Source organism: Moschus berezovskii, chromosome 17 (genome assembly GCF_049115385.1).
Source record: "Moschus berezovskii isolate FMDL1 chromosome 17, NW_MosBer_1.0, whole genome shotgun sequence".
In the NCBI taxonomy this organism is placed as follows: Eukaryota; Metazoa; Chordata; class Mammalia; order Artiodactyla; family Moschidae; genus Moschus; species Moschus berezovskii.
Window position 1 is genome coordinate 18400002 of NC_142476.1, and position 13085 is coordinate 18413086.

General features: G+C 46.2%; 1 protein-coding gene and 1 long non-coding RNA gene across 2 annotated transcripts in view; both read right to left on the reverse strand.

Moving 5' to 3' along the window:
- The window catches only part of LAMB3 (laminin subunit beta 3), a 59578-nt gene extending 59247 nt beyond the window's left edge, over positions 1-331 (reverse strand). Inside the window, exon 1 of the mRNA XM_055419002.2 lies at positions 171-331. The gene's annotated coding sequence lies outside the window, so the exon portion shown is untranslated. The remainder of the gene's footprint in view (positions 1-170) is intronic.
- Positions 332-3210: 2879 nt separating this feature from the next.
- Positions 3211-13085, reverse strand: part of LOC148775076 (uncharacterized) — a 40816-nt gene continuing 30941 nt past the window's right edge. Inside the window, exons 3-4 of the long non-coding RNA XR_016039576.1 lie at positions 5085-5167; positions 3211-3680 (exon numbers count right to left, since the gene is read on the reverse strand). This is a non-coding gene — a long non-coding RNA (uncharacterized LOC148775076). The remainder of the gene's footprint in view (positions 3681-5084; positions 5168-13085) is intronic.

Sequence of the window (13085 nt, forward strand, 5' to 3'; positions counted from 1 at the left end):
GGTGCATACAGGACTCTCAGCAAAGTACCTGGCTGGCTGTGCGCTCTGTCAAAGTCTGTCCCCACGTGTGCGTCACACACACAGGTGTTGGGGTATGAGGAGCAGTCTTTGCAGCTGCTCATAACAAAAAGCAAACCCCATTCCATCCAGATGTCTGACAGCTCACTTACCAGACAGTGGGCCGAACTGGGAGGCCTCAGGTCCCCCATTCCACTCTGTTCCTTGGGGTGAAGGAAAATTCTCGAGGAGCAATGATCTGGACCCGAAGGGAAGAGAGGCCACTCAGGGGGCCAGATGAGCTAAGTTCCTTGAGAGCAAGGTGACACTTCCGGCCTTCCTAGACAGGGAAAGGCATGGGGTGGGGTGTTTACAAACCGGGCAGAAGAGCGAGCTGGAGCATAACTGACACTGTTCTACGCCTCCAAGAGTTAGGGAACCAGGGTCCGACAGCTGACAAAGAGAGGGGTCAAAGCTGGTCTGAACCACAGCTTGTTACTTACCTCGGGGCAACTGCCCAGCAAGCCTGAGGGCAACAGAGAAGAGGCACATTTTCTCCCTGGAGCCTCTGCTTGCTGCTGTTGTTGCTTAGTCACTAAGTCGTGTCCAACTCTTTTGTGACCTCAGGGACTGTGGCCCACCAGGCTCTTCTATCCATGGGACTTCCCTGGCAAGAATACTGGAGTGGGCTGCCACTTCCTTCTCCAGAGGATATTCCAGGCCCAGGGGTCGAACCCGTGGCCCCTGTGGCTCCTGCACTGACTGGCAGTTTGTTTACCATTGAGTCACTTGAGAAGCCTGTATGTACAATGGGATATTACTCAGCTATAAAAAAATGAATGAAATATTGCCACTTGCAGCATTCATGGACTTCGAGATTAGCATACCAGGTGAATTCAGTTAGACAAAGACAAATATTATATGATAACACTCATCCGTGGAATCTAAAACATAGTACAAAGGAACTTGTTTACAAAATAGAAACAGATCCAGACATAGAAAACAAACTTACAGTTACCACAGGGGAAGGAGGGGAAAGGGGTAATTTGAGAATATGGGATTAACAGATGCACATTCCTATATATAAAATAGAAAAACGGCAAGCATTTACTGTACAGCGCAGGGAACTAGAGTCAGAATCTTGTGATAAACTATCGCGGAAAAGAGTCAAAAAAAGACTATATATATATATGTGTGTGTGTGTGTGTGTGATACAATATTGTAAATCAAATATAATTCAATTTAAAAAAAGAAAAAGGAAAAAATAATACTCAGAGAGAGGACAGGGAGAGAATACCCAAAATGTTAACATTTCTCGTCTCTTCATATTTCTCTGATGCTCTCATCTTCCACAAAGAGGCTATTTTACTAGAACAATCAGTAAAAATAAAGTAGAACGTTTCAGGAGGAGGAGAGAGATTTTGTCCACCTACAAGTGATTTCCTCTCTTTGCTTCCTCCTTTGCCCTTAACTTTGTCCTCTAAACCCACAGACTGACCCAGGGATCTACAAGTTTTCTACATCATTGTATGTTTCATAACATGTGGTTTCCCCCCTCTTAGGAAGTGTTTCTTCTTGAGGTTGTTAGATTTATTTCAAGAAAGCACTTAACACAGTTCCTTAGTAAATGTGTGAGAAAGGAAGGCATCACTCTAAACATCACATCTACAATAGTTCATTTAAGCATCACAGCAGTCCTTTAGGGTAGCTCTTTGAAGGATTTATTATTATTCCCTTTTTAATAGCCTTAGCATCATTTGGTAGTTTGTTCAAGGTTTCCAAGTGCTATTGACTGAATTTGTATCACCAGAAATTCATACATTGAAACCCTAATTCCAAAGTGATGGTATTAGAAGGCAGGGGTGTTGCAAGATAATTAGGTTTACATCAGGTCATGAAGGTGGAATCCTCATAGCAAGATTAGTGCCCTTATAAGAAGAGGAAGAGATACCAGGGTCTATCTCCACCATGTGAGAACACAGCCAGAAGGCAGGTCCTCTGCAAGTCAGGAAGCCAGTTCTCACCAGGAACCCACTCTGCCGGCACCTTGATCTCGGACTGCTAGCCTCCAAAGCTGTGAAAATGAATATCATGTTGCTTAAGCCACCTATCCATGGTATTTTCTTAGAGCAGCCTGAAGCGATGAAGACACAGAACTAGTCTTTTAGCCAATATGGGCTTCCCTGGTGGCCCAGACAGTGAAGAATCTGCCTGTAATACAGGAGACCCAGGTTCGATCCCTGGGTCAGGAAGATCCCTGGGAGAAGGGAATGGCTACCCACTCCAGTATTCTTCCCTGGAGAATCCCATGGACAGAGGAGCCTGGCGGACTATAGTCTATCAGGTCACTGCAGTAATAAACTAACTGCAAAATCTCAGCAGCTTAACACAACTGACAAATGTTTACTTGCTGCTTGCACAGAGTACAATGCAAGACAATGGTGACAGGAGCAGGCCTCTGCTGCACACAGTTTCCCAGGGACAGCTGCCATCTTGTATCTGCAGCAGCCAGGACACGTGGTCTTAACGGCCTTGGCAACAAGGTTACATGGCGCCGAGGAACTCCCTCCAGTTACCCCAGGCTTCACAGTCATGCTGCTTAGGACCTGCTGGGCAGAACTACTCACAGGGCTCCTAAGAGATCCCCCTACATGTCCACAGGAGGAAAATGAAATAGGACTTGGTGACCACACAGCACTGGCCACCACAACCAGTATGAGCTGAGACCAGAATCCAACAGCAGATCCTTCAGTTCTCCCAAATCCCTGCTCTTTCCACTACAATGTTTGGCCTCCCCAAACTGACAGAATTTGCTTTTCATTAAAAAAAATAATTTTTGTGACAGAATAATTTATAGAATATGACTCCTCAGGGAAATCAGTAAGGAAAATGGCCACAGTGAATGTTTTAGATGTGCAAAACCAGTCACATATGGATGTGAGAGTTGGACCATGAAGAAGACTGATCACCGAAGAATTTACGCTCTTGAACTGTGGTGTTGGAGGAGACTCTTGAGGGTCTCTTGGACAGCAAGGAGATCCAACCAGTCCATCCTAAGGGAAATCAGTCCTGAATATTCATTGGAAGGACTGATGCTGAAGCTGAAACTCCCAATATTTTGGCCACCTGATACAAACAGCCGACTCATTGGAAAAGACCCTGATGCTGGGAAAGATTGAAGGCGGGAGGAGAAGCGGACAACAGAGGATGACATGGTTGGATGGCATTACTGACTCAACGGACATGAGTTTGAGCAAGCTCCAGGAGATGGTGACAGACAGGAAAACCTGGCGTGCTGCAGTCCATGGGGTCACAGAGTCGGACACGACTTAGTGATTGAACAACAACAGAGCATCACAAGATTGCCTAATAGAAAAACCTTAAGCACAGGCAGTGACACCTCTACAAGTTGTACCCAGAGGGTAAATATTTTTGCGATATTAACATCACTCCAGACTCTAAGGGAAAACCCATTGGGGATGAGGGCAAATCTTCAAGGAGAAGACTCTGATATGCTGTTAACCAACCATCCTAGTCCATCAGGACTCTCCTCGCTTTAGCCCTGAGTTTCACATCCCAGGACACCCTTCACTATAGAAAAATGCTCGGTCACCTGGTTGTACATTGATACTTTTTCTCCCAGACAGCTTCTGCAGGCATCATCTCAAGTGGCTCAGTCATCTCTGCATGAAAATGAACAGCGATCTGAGAAGTAAAGTTGGCCCTACATCCAAGAAAAACCCGGGTGGAAAGAGCACGTGAGAATAAAACTCTCCCACAGGAAAGGCCTCGGGAAGCTCCTATTTGGATATTGCCTCACTTTAGCAAAGCGGTCCTCTTCGAGAAGCTGGGGGAAGAAAAGACTGTGACTCTGCTTCTACTGCTGCATCCTGATGTGCAGGAAACTTTTCCCAGCCAAACATCAGGGATTCATACTGAGTTTAGAGATGCATCAACACCTCCATATTTTTCAAGTCAAATATCATTAAAACCATTCAAGTTCAGTGTCATCTTGAATTTGTGCTATTCTTGACATGCATGTACACACAAACGCATACACAGGCACACATACACAGAAGCACATACAGGCCTTTGCACTTTTTCCTACTGCATTTTGTTTTGTGAGTTTTGGCTTAGCTCTCCATTTGCGAAGTTGGATTTGGTAAGCACTTTGACCTATATGACTCTCCACCATCTCCAGGTTAAAGTCCAGAGTCCACAATCAGGCTCTCAGAGTCCTGCTGAAAAAAAAGCTGCCTTTTTGGCCCTAATTCACACAGCCCTGCTTTACACAAGTGCTCTGATCCAGCCATTTCATTCCCTTGACCACTCTTAGGCTTGACTCATCTGGCTCTGACCGTCTATATTGCCCTTCCCACCTCTTGTGTACTTGGCCAAATCCTAAATCCAAGATTCAGATTAGATTCTGGATAGGTGATGGCTTCTCTGCTATTTTCTGTAAATTCTTCCCAAACTCCAGTAGCAGACCTTACAGATACAATTCAATTAACAACCAGTTCTAATCTGCCTTGTAAATCCCTTCTTTCTCATATTTACATACTTAGGGCTATTCAACATTTAGTTACTTTGTGATTTGCTCCCAAATCTGGGTTGCGAACCCCTTAAGGAGAAGGGCAAACCTTGGCCACTCTTTTTATCTGCTGAGTTATGCATACCCACTGTCTGCACACAGTTAAAGGCTCAACAAACGTATATAGTGGGCTTCCCAGGTGGCGCTAGTGGTAAAGAAATCACCTGCTAATGTAAGAGACTCAGGTTTGATCCCTGGGTTGGGAAGATCCCCTGGAGGAGGGCATGGCAACCATTCCAGTATTCTCGCCTAGAGAATCTCATGGACAGAGGAGCCTGGTGGGCTACAGTCTGTATGCTCGCAAAGAGTTGGATGCGACTGAAGCAACTTAGCACGATGTACTAGTATGAATCTTTGATGCAAGGAAAATCGTACCAAAGCGTGTTTGAAAAATATGATGTCATGAATATCATCCGATGACTCCCTCTCAAAACAACATAGATGGAAAATCATCCAGAAAAAGAAAACCCTTTTTTATCCCCTTAAGAATTAGGACCTGAGAAAATTCACGAGGAGTCGATCCACTAATCAGCAGACTTCCACGGCTGTGCCTCCTGCCCCGTCCACCATGGCTGGTACCTGGGGACAGAGAGGCCAGGAGTCAACTTGGAAGTAGATTCGGTGTTTGGAATTGAAATGTTTCTGGGGTTGAGCCATGGATCCAGGTCTTCAAGACATCCAAGCTTTAAGAAGCCTGAGCGGTAATGAACTGGGTAAATATGGGTCCAAGGGAGGGGAGGGCACAAAGGGAGAGAAAGTCTTGGGAAGTAAGAACTCCTAAGCGTGATTCAAGGGTTCTTGGTCACTTCCAGAGTCAAGGGACATGTGTAGCAGAAGGTCTGTCAGTCCCAGCCTGTCCTTCCACTAGGAGTTTCAGGCCTATCTCAACCCTTGGCCTATGAGCATCAAGCCTGGTACATTAAGAACCCCATCCCAGGGGCTTCCCTGGTGGACCAGTGGTTAAGACTTCACCAGTGCAGGGGTGTGCAGGTTCGATCCCTCATTGGGGGGCTAAGATCCCATGTTCCTTGAAGCCAAAAAAAAAATCCTAAAACATAAAACAGAAGCAATATTGTAACAAATCCAATGAAGAATTTTAAAGTGGTCCACGTTTTTTAAAAAAATCTTTCTTAAAAGGAACTCCGTCCCATAGCTAACTGAGACTAAGTGCATGGGTTTGTCTCAGTCCGTTCGTTCACTGGGGACCAGCAGTGTCCCAGGGCTGCACGAGCCTTGGGGGGACATCTGTCAGTCACATCCCTTTGTGTGTCCTGTCTGCTGCTTTTCTGGCCCTTCTGCCTGGGTCTCTGACAGGACCCGGGCCCCCCTGCCAGTTATCCCTAGGGCCTGGACTTGGGTCTGCACCCTCCCGGCACAGCAGCCTGCTCACTGACACCCCTCCGCCCGCAGCTTCTGCCTGGGTACCTCGTCCTCAGACTCTGGGCTTTTCTTCCAGTTTCTCCTCACGTCTCAGCAAACCCTTGACTTTTGACCAAGAAACACAAAGATATATTGAGCCATTCGTTCACAAAATAAACATTTACTGAGTGCCCATCCAATGCCAGGCATCTAGGGACCCCGTAGTAAATAAATCAGATGCATCCCTGTCCAGAGGGAGACTACTGTCTCATGGGACACAGACATTAAGCACATCATTGCCAAATAGCTCATTGATCATGCAACCAGAGGGATCTCATCTTCTTCCACCCTCCGAGTCACTCTTTCCTTTAATATGCAAACAACCCTAATTCTGAGAATTCTAGGGAGATGCTAACAGAGAATGCAAATTCTTTCTAGTCACTGCTTGTTCTCAAGCACTCTTAGCTTCCTTTTTACCATTTCTTCATGCCGCCCCTGATCTCTCCAGCCTGTTTGGGCCCCAAACAAGAATCTATGGTCCTTTCTTCATTCTCCTAAAGACAAAAGACACAGCTGCTGAGTCTGAGAGATTTTTCTGAAAATATGAAGATGACATAGGGAAATTACAACCCAAAAAGAAACATTCAGCTTTCACTGTCTCCAGAATCTATCCAACATTATGGCCGGTTCCTGCTGCCGCCTCTCTCCTTAGCTCTATGTCTTCCCCAGGTTGCTGGTACCAGGGTCTTCCCTCCTTTTAACCAGTCGGGAGTCTCCTCTCTTTGTGAACTCCCTTCTCCCATCTCACCCCCTGAAGACAGCCATTTACATGCTAACAACACAAGATGGCCTATCGACCTTGCGATTAAACTACTCACTACGACTTGCCATACATCAGCCTGCATTCATTCATTCTTTCATTTCAGAAATAATTACTGGGGCTTCTCTGGTGGTTCAGCGGTAAAGGATCCACCTGCCAATGCAGGCGATATGAGTTCGATCCCTGCACGTGGGAAGATCCCACGTCCGTGTGCCACAACTACCGAGCCTGGGAGTTGCAACTCCTGAGCTCATGAGCCGCAACTCCTGAGCCCACAGGCCTCAGAGCCCACGCTCTGCAGCAAGAGAAGCCACCAGAATGAGAAGGCTGCGCATCACAGCCAGAGAAACGCCAAAAATAAATAGCAAATAAGTACAGTTATTTCAAAAAGCAAATAATCACTGAACATGAATTTTATACCGGGCATTACATTACGCTGCTGCTGCTGCTGCTGCTAAGTCACTTCAGTTGTGCCCGACTCTGTGTGACCCCATAGACGGAAGCCCACCAGGCTCCCCCGTCCCTGGGATTCTCCAGGCAAGAACACTGGAGTGGGTTGCCATTTCCTTCTCCAATGTGTGAAAGTGAAAAGTGAAAGTGAAGTCACTCAGTCGTGTCCGACCCTTAGCGACCCCACGGACTTCAGCCACCAGGCTCCTCCATCCATGGGATTTTCTAGGCAATAGTACTGGAGTGGCTTGCCATTGCCTTCTCCGGGGCATTACGCTAGGCTATGACAAAAAAAAGACCACAGAAAACAAGTCAGACTAGATAGACCCTTCCCTCCCGGAGGAGGAAACAATAAAGAAATAAACTAGAAACTTTGACAACTGAAGCTGGTAGTGCTTTTTATTTAAAAATTTTTAAAAACCAGGATGATATGATACATGGGAGTCTCGGGATGTTGGAAGTACCACTTTGAAAAGGATAGGTAAGAGAATTCTCTCCAAGGAGGTTACCCTTGGGATAAGCCTGAGAGATACAGGGTTGGACTTTGCAAGGCAGGACTCAATGCCTCCCTCAACGCTCGTGCCAGCCCTGGGACACTGCTGGTCCCCAGTGAATGAATGGACTTAGACAAACAGATCCACCTAGACTCAGTTAGTTGTGGGATGGAGTTCCTTTCTTTATTTTTTTTTTAAACGTGTATCTAAGGTGCCAGCAAAGTAGAGGCAACAAAATTTATTTTGAAAAATTTTAAATCTTATATATTTTAAAAGACACAACAATAGGCACCTTGGGCAGAATTAGAATTCTGTCTCCCTTACATATTCTTTAAAGTTTAATAGTGTTTTTATTTTTATTTACAAGGGCAGATTAGAGCCCTCAATATTTTCAGGGATTAGAACCTGTGAAGTCTTACTCAGCCACAGTGGGTAACAGAAAAGGGTGTCCCAGGCAAAGAAAGAGAAGTCCAAAGTTCCTGTGGCCAGAAAGAGTGTGGCCTCTTCTGGAGGTAGGAAGAAGGGATGAGAACTGTATGACTGAGGTGGAAGCTAAAACCAGTGGGAGATGTGGACAGGGGCATATCTCAGACAGGGGGTGGTTTCTAAACACTGGGTTATATGTTTAAATTAGGAGAATTACCTATTTTTTTTTTTTTTAATTTCTGATGCCTAGGCCTGACCCCAGGCCTAGGAGGGTGGGGGCTTCTCTGGTGGTTCAGATGGTAAAGAATCTGCTGTAATACAGGAGATCCAAGTTTGATCCTTGGGTCGGGAAGACCCCCTGGAGAAGGAAACAGCAACCCACTCCAGTATTCTTGCCTGGAGAATCCCATGGAGAGAGGAACCTGGCGGGCTACAGTCCCTGGAGTCACAAAGAGTCAGACACGACTGAGAGAGTAACACACACAGGGGGTTGGGGGTTGTGAAATTGGTATTTTCTAAAGTTCCTCAGGTAATTCCAAACTGGAGCCAGGATTAAGACCACTGACATGGGGCTTTGTAACCAATTAGAGAAAAAGAAAAGTGAAGGTGGAAAATACAGACCCTCAAGTCAGACAATCTGGTTTTGAATCCCATTTTTCCCACTGACTACCTGTGTGATCCAAAGCACATTACTTAAGCTTTCTGTTCCTCAGTTTACCCATCTGAAAAGTGGGGACAATAGTTTACCCACTTTTTAGAGTTGTTTGTAGGGTTAACGAGGTAATACATACAACAGTCTTAGAAAGCATGTATTAAGGATGCAATGAGTCTAGCTTTGACTCCTCTTTGTGAGTGATAAAGGCAGCTTAGCTCAGGTGGGAGGTGCTAGATGTGAAAATACAAAGTCAAATTACATATCTGGAAACAAATAAGACTTGCTAAGTCAAATTACATAGTTGGAAACAAACAAGACTTGCTGAAAACTGGCTGAAAGAGATGAAGCAAAGAAGGGAATAAAAGCTGGTTTCCATGTTTGGGACTTTAAAAATTGGGAAGTGGTTAAAATTTTACAAAGATTGGGAAGACGAGGAGAGGAATACATTTTGAAAAAGAAAATCAGGAAGTTCCATTTTTATGTGTTTATTAAGTTAAAGACGCTATATTAGATACCCAAGAAGAGGTACCAAGACAGCTTAATATGTCACCTTGGAGCTCAGATTTCAGAGTCGGGAGATCAATCCTGGATGTTCATTGGAGGGACTGATACTAAAGCTGAAACTGCAATACTTTGGCCACCTCATGCGACGAGTTGACTCACTGGAAAAGACTCTGATGCTGGGAAAGGTTGGGGGCGGGAGGAGAAGGGGACGACGGAGAATGAGATGGCTGGATGGCATCACCGACTCTGTGGACATGAGTTTGAGTGAACTCCGGGAGTTGGTGATGGACAGGGAGGCCTGGCGTGCTGTGATTCATGGGGTTGCGGAGAGTCGGACACGACTGAGCGACTGAACTGAACTGAACTGAACATATAGTGTTCCATCCAACATGGTAGACATTAGCCACACTTACAAGGCTATTTAAACTTAGGTTAATTAAAATGAATAAAATTAAGCATTCAGTTTATCAGACACTTTAGCCCCATTTCAAGTGTTCAACAGCCACATGAAGCTAGTGGCTACCGTGTTGGACAGCACAGATTTTAGAACATTTCCATCACGACAGAAATTCCTATGGGAAAGCACTGAGCCACAATCCGTGGAATTATAGGAAATCCTCTATGAAGTGGTTCACAATTCTGGCTACACATTGGAATCACCCCAGGAATTAGGAATCAGTTCATCTGGGGAAACTCCCAGGCAACGGTCATTTCTAAAAGCTGCCAGGACGATTCTAAAGTAGAGTCAGAGCTGAAAACCCGGACCCACGGAGATAATACAGGTGGAGAAGCAGGTTATTACAGAGCCCTATAGGCACCCCAATCTCAAGGACAGTGATTCTCAATCTTCGCTGAACACTGGAATCAGCTTTAAATATTACAAATGCCTGGGTCCTGCTTGGATAGATTTCTCATTTATTTGGTCTAGCATGCAGCCTGGTCATCAGAAATTTTAGAAGCTACCCGGTTACTCTAATGGGTATTCAAGCCTGAGAACCACTGTCTGCCAGAGGAGACAGATGGAGCGGAGAAGCGCCGCTGCTGCTGCTGCGTCGCGTCACTCGTGTCCGACTCTGTGCGACCCCACAGACGGCAGCCCGCCAGGCTCCCCCGTCCCTGGGACTCTCCAGGCAAGAACACTGAGTGGGCTGCCATTTCCTTCTCCAATGCAGGAAAGTGAAAAGTGAAAGTGAAGGCGCTCAGTCGTGTCCGACTCTTAGCCACCCCATGGACTGCAGCCTACCAGGCTCCTCTGCCCATGGGATTTTCTAGGCAAGAGTACTGGAGTGGGGTGCCATCGCCTTCTCCCAGCGGAGAAGCGCTAGAGAGAAGCAACTAATGCAGCACGATGAAAACAAGACAGTGCAGTGACCCTGAAGAAGAGAGAAGATGTTTCCAGAAGGAAGAAATGGTTCTATCTGTTGAATGCCAAAATTCAGTTCATGTAGTAAGCTTCCCATAAGAGTCTGTTGGAATGGTGCTAATGGGAGCCATTTGGAAATGGGTCAAAGAATGAATGGTTGACGAAGAAATACAGTGATTGTGGACAACTGTTAGTAAACAGTTCCAGTTATGAAGAGGGGCAAAGCATGCTGGTAGCAGCTGGACAGTGATTTAGGGTCGTGGACTAGGTTTTTTAAGACACAGATATTAGAGTATGTTTGTATGTTGATGGGCTGCCATAATAAAGAAGGAGGAAATGATTATTCAGGAAAGAGGCAGGCTCTGGCAGGAAGTTGACTTCCTATCCAAAATCCCTAGCCTCCTTCCAACTTGCTTAAAGATCCCCAGGGTTTTTCAAGGCCCCAGGGCTGTTGTCCTTTCCCCAGTTCAAAGATTAGCCTTAGCCAGTGGTTCTCAAACTTTAGCATGTATCAGAATGACCTGCTGCTGCTGCTGCTGCTAAGTCACTTCAGTCGTATCCGACTCTGTGTGACCCCATAGATGGAAGCCCACCAGGCTCCCCCATCCCTGGGATTCTCCAGGCAAGAACACTGGAGTGGGCTGCCATTTCCTTCTCCAATGTGTGAAAGTGAAAAGTGAAAGTGAAGTCGCTCAGTCGTGTCCGACCCTTAGCGACCCCACGGACTGCAGCCTACCAGGCTCCTCCATCCATGGGATTTTCCAGGCAAGAGTACTGGAGTGGCTTGCCATTGCCTTCTCCGCAGAATGACCTACAGAGCTTTTAAAAACACAAATAGCTAGTCCTGCATCCAGAATTTCTGATTCAATAGGTTTGGAGTAGGACTCAAAAAAAAAAAATCTACTTTCCTCATGAGTCCTCAGGTAACGTTGCTGCTCTTGTCCCAGGAAGAATCTTTGAGAACCACGAGTCTAAGGACGGAGAACTGTGCCCGGGCTCGGTGACACGCCCAGCCCCACCAGTCCATTTTGACTGAAAGATGGGTTTGAGGTAACCTAGTCAGGCAAGAATTGGAGAAGGAAATGGCAACCCACTCCAGCGTTCTTGCCTGGAGAATCCCAGGGACGGGGGAGCCTGGTGGACTGCCGTCTTTGGGGTCGCACAGAGTCGGACACGATTGAAGCGACTTTGCAGCACTCTAAGGTCACGTGGTAATCCTTTCCTTCATAAGTAGTTTTTGTTTCCCTGATAGCTCAGTTGGTAAAGAATCTTCCTGAAACTCAGGAGACCCTCGTTCGATTCCTGGGCTTGGGAAGATCCACTGGAGAAGGGGTAAGCTAACCACTCCAGTATCGCTTGTGGTTCAGCTGGTAAAGAATCTGCTTTCAATGCAGGAGATGGCCATTTAATGCAGTTTTAGGGATGGGCATTTAATGCAGTTCTGGCCAATGAGAGTAAGTCTCTAGGAAGATTCTAGGAAATGTTTCTTTGGTGATAAAAAAAAAAAAAAAAAACCAGCCTCTGTCCTTTCACCAGGTGTTGTCATATTAAATACAATGCCTAGAACAGTGGAAGCTATCTTAAAAATATCTTGTGAGCCAGACTGTGGCAATCTCCATGCTGAAGACGGAAAACTGGAAAGAACCTGTTTCCTTTTGTTTTCTTCATAATGTTACAACACTGAGGGCTTCCCAGGTGGCACTAGTGGTTAAGAACCTGCCTACCAATGCAAGAGAGATGAGAGATGCAGGTTCGATCCCTGGGTCAGGAAGATCCCTTGGAGGAGGGCATGGCAAGCCACTTAGTACTAGAGCCTGGAGCATCCCTATGGACAGAAGAGCCTGGCAAGCTATGGTCCATAGAGTCACAGAGTCAGACACAGCTGTAGTGACTCAGCATGCATGCATGCACACTTCTGAGTTAAACCTGGAAACCCTGTCTTGTGAAACCACTTTTCTTGCTGTTAAACTGTCTTTAATTAGATTCTCACTTGCAGCCCAAAGCAACCTAAGTTACTTGTAGATCTCTAAGACCTTAAATAGATGAGTCAGGATGAAATGAAGGGGCAGCTCTATATAGGAAGAACTGAGGATGCTGCTGCTGCTGCTGCTGCTAAGTCACTTCAGTCGTGTCCGACTCTGTGTGACCCCATAGACGGAAGCCCACCAGGCTCCCCCGTCCCTGGGATTCTCCAGGCAAGAACACTAGAGTGGGTTGCCATTTCCTTCTCCAATGTGTGAAAGTGAAAGTGAAGTCGCTCAGTCGTGTCCGACCCTTAGCGACCCCACGGACTGCAGCCTACCAGGCTCCTCCATCCATGGGATTTTCTAGGCAAGAGTACTGGAGTGGCTTGCCATTGCCTTCTCTGAGGATACTTCCTGGTAATGTGACAGAAGGTCGAGAGTGTATGTGTTGATGCAGATAGA